Raw genomic sequence first — 3,982 nt, 5'->3', positions numbered from 1 at the left:
TTCCAGCCAGCCCTCACTCATTTACTATTATTCAGAGGAAAAACAATTAAGCTATACATGTTAGCTATCAAGGAGACAACGCACCCATGCACAGGCACAGTAATAGATAAAACACACACACATTCACATAGGCACGCACACACACACACACACACACACACACACACACACACACACGCAGAAGTCTCATTTAATCCTTTATGATGCGCCTTGAATTTGTAATGATTTTAATTAGGAAAGGTGCAGTAGGAGTCTACTCCGTGGCAATGCTGACACTCCAGGGTGCCTGGAGCCAATTAAAAATATGTGCTGATCAAACAGCCTGCCCTCGCCATGCACGACTATCCCCGGAGCCTCTGCTGCTGCAGAGGGACGGCCAAGCTCAGGGCCTCTTGCTCCCATCGAACAGGCGGCAGAGGAGCCGGCTGAGCTACATCCAACACTCTCCGCCCAGAGATCTGGTGCAAGGCTCAGCTACTCCCATCAGCTGCATGCAATGGTGGGCAACGGACGCCCAAGCAGCGAGTGGAAGCCCCGTAAGAGGAATCTTTCACTTCTCAATCAAACATCTGTGAGAAAATATACACCTATTTGATCTCCACAGAGATCCTTTTGTTCCACAAGGGAACTGGCTCAGCCCAATTTTCCCTCACACTCTGAGTGAGAACATTGCATTAGATCAGAATTATATGACAATTTGGAGTGACAATTAAGCCTGGTATTAATTACACTGTTCCTTTTGTTTCGAGCAATCCCTGCGATGTTGCCAGAGCCACGATTACCCAAAACAGACCAATTTAAATGGATCTGAGAGCAAGTTATATTTTACAAATGTTAATATTCTTGAGGAATCCTTCATCTCTGTCACATCCTTTCCCTCCTCCCTCTGTGAAGTCCCTAGTCCCTCTATCATTAGACATCTCTGTCCCTGGTGATTAATGATACTAATGAGCATGTGCAGCCATTCACTCTGCCACACATTATTCTGCCCTTTGGCTTAGGCCATGTGTCATGTCCTCCTGAGGACGCAGAACATGCTTCCCTGGTCAAACAATAATATTAACTTATATCCTTTGCAATATCTTTGTCAGAGGGACACATACAGAAACGTGCATATGGCTTATACCTTCATTTTGAATGATACAAAGATATTACATTTCTGAAAAAAAAAAAATCATAAAGAAAAAGAAACAACATGGAGAAATATATTCACATGCACTGCTGGCACAGATTAATAATCGGACAACACTTTACTATATGTAGACTACATTTACGTTCTGTGCAAATAATTCTCAATGCATATCTAGTGGTTTAATCAAATGTGACAACCTACTGCTATGGCTGACCTGCTGAATTTGAGTGGAGCATGTAGTGACTTGGTGTGTGCCATCATAAAAGATGGATCTCTGTGGGTTTTTTTTTTCTTTCTTTCTTTCTCACACTTTCTCTCTTGCAGAAATCAACATTTAAACTACTCTAAAAAAAAAAAAAAATTCTGAAAAGCAATTTGTGCATTAATGGTAGCAAAAACATAGTCTGCCATTATTTTACTCCGAGGATTTAAGAGCACATGTTGCTCATTGAACCGACTGTGTCTGCTGCTGTTTCCTCTCTTTTCCACTTCAGCATTGTTGCGATGATCTGGCGTTGTTAAACTTTTATCTTTGGCAGACGTTGCAGGCTTGTCAGGTGGGCAGCGAGAGTGATAACTGCATATTTGAAGATCCATAAAAGAGCCCCCATATCTTTGGGAGTCCTATCAGCTGGGACACTGAAATACGGCTCATCACTTTTATGTCGGAACCACAATCGGCCATTGGGATGTGAAATTAATATGACAGAAAGGCCATCTGCTATGAGAGAGCACAGTGGCAACCAGGAACACTGGTTTAGGCCGTGCAGAGGACATTTTTAATTGGACACTTCATGCGAAAAGCATATACATGTCAAATAAACTGATTCCTTATTGGTGTGATGGCTGAGCTGGATTTATGGTAGCAAGCAAAGAGAGATAGGGAGAGAGAGAGATGCTTAGAAGAAAAAGAAAAGTAGTTGTGGTGGACACTGCGACACTTTAGAGATTGCTTTATAATCAATGCACCACATCAGATGACTGTAGAAAAACATGTATAGTTTTACTTTGATTGTTCAAAAGTTGCTTATCTCAGAAGTCATGGCATTTTTAGCATGCTCTGACTTCACTCTATGCTTGTTATTGTAATTGTTGTTACTGTAGATACACATCGACATATGAGGCTTTTAACTACCTTTTAACTAAGCCTCACTTTCTCATTAGCCTGCTGTGCTGCAAAGCCTGAATCTCTGAATCCCTATTGATCATTCATCAGGAAGTGGTGGCACAGTCTCAGCACCTTCTTGATTCAGCAAGTTTACATAGGGGTGGATGATTGGAGGACGCTGCCACTGTGCACTCTGGTTTCATTTTCTGGCTGCAAACATGTTTGACTGTCAACTTTTTTTCTACTCTGAGGTTGACATTTGTCACGGTTCTTGGGGTGGTCCAAATACAAAGCTTTGGTAGCAAAACTTAAGTGTAAAGCCAGGTTTGTATATTGATTGATTGATTGATTTATAGCCTGTCAATAGCCTCTATCTGCCATCCGAACAGCTGTAAGGACATTTTTTAGTCCCAAGATCTTCATATCAAATAAATTGACTTTGTTGCTGAAAAGACTTGTGGATAATGCTCTGATATACAGTTAGGAGAAGTGGCCTGTGACTCACTTTCCATACTTCCTCATTGTGATATTTCATGATTATCTGGTCTCAATTGTTTCTGAACTCATCTGCATGCAGAGGATTTAAGCAGTCTGTTACCAGTCAGCTTGAAACAGCTCTACTGCATAACACTGTCTCTTATTTTACAGCAGGACAAATACATAGTCTTCATTTGCACCATTTCACTGCCCTCTGAAATTCTGTGGCATTATTTCTCTATCAAACTGGAAAAAGAAATCAAAATATCTTGATAAATCAGCCCTAACAAGCATTCAGCGTGTCGTAAGAGGATAAAGCATGGGTTGTGTGAAATGAATGCAGGGGCTCTGTGAATGAAAAGAGGAAGCCCAAAGGGCTGAGCTGACTTAGCCATGGACAGACCTGGGTCTGGGACCCTGCAATGATCTTCATGATCGCTGCCCAGCTCAGCCATGTGATGCTTATGCAATGCTCCTCCAACCTGCAGCTGGGGGAGAAATCAATCACACCACAAACCTTCTTTTCTTCTCTCAAACAAGAGCTTTTCAGTGACAACAGCCATCTTGGTCACATGACCATTGGAGCATCATGCAAACCCCTCAGTGTCCCTCAGCACCCCTCACTGCAGATGTTCGATAACAACATGGCTGATGAGTTTAATAATGGAAGCACAATGTTGTTCTTGTGTGTTGTTAAGCCTTCAACAGCTGTGTTAGACATCATGATCACAAGACTTGATTAAAAAACACAACGACCTAATGTGTGATACAGTCTGGGGCACTGATCAGTAGAGCTACTTCAACACAATGTCAGCCAAAACTCTTTATTCATTTATCTATATTTACACTTAAGTGCGGGGAGTTCTATTTGCATGCCACATCAAAGAACTGCTGATGTATACATCCTTATAAAGACCTACCATTGGTCCAAATGGGTTAATATTGATACATTAAGACCGTTTGTTGATCAAAGCCTCAGTGAATCAGTAGAATTCATTGGGTTTTATACATGAGCATAAACACACACAGTTTACTTTTCAAAACTTTTTTTAATCCAGCATTAGCAGCATAAACTGGTGATGGAAATTGCAAACGTTGTCATTTCCATTGTGGGCCTGCAGGGCTGCAGAGCAAACAGTGAGGTAATGAGGGGGTTAAAACATGACGTCAGGTTGCCTGGGTCGTTGAACTTAAAGGTAAAGAAGGGCAAACGTGCCAGAGGATGTCACAGGACTGGCGGCTTGTGGTGATTATATCCTCCATTT

This window comes from Seriola lalandi, unplaced genomic scaffold (genome assembly GCF_002814215.2).
Source record: "Seriola lalandi dorsalis isolate HSWRI2012SDOR001 ecotype SW California unplaced genomic scaffold, Sedor1 jcf7180002054412, whole genome shotgun sequence".
NCBI lineage: Eukaryota > Metazoa > Chordata > Actinopteri > Carangiformes > Carangidae > Seriola > Seriola lalandi.
The sequence above is the reverse complement of the archived record's forward strand: the minus strand, read 5'-3'. Positions refer to the sequence as shown.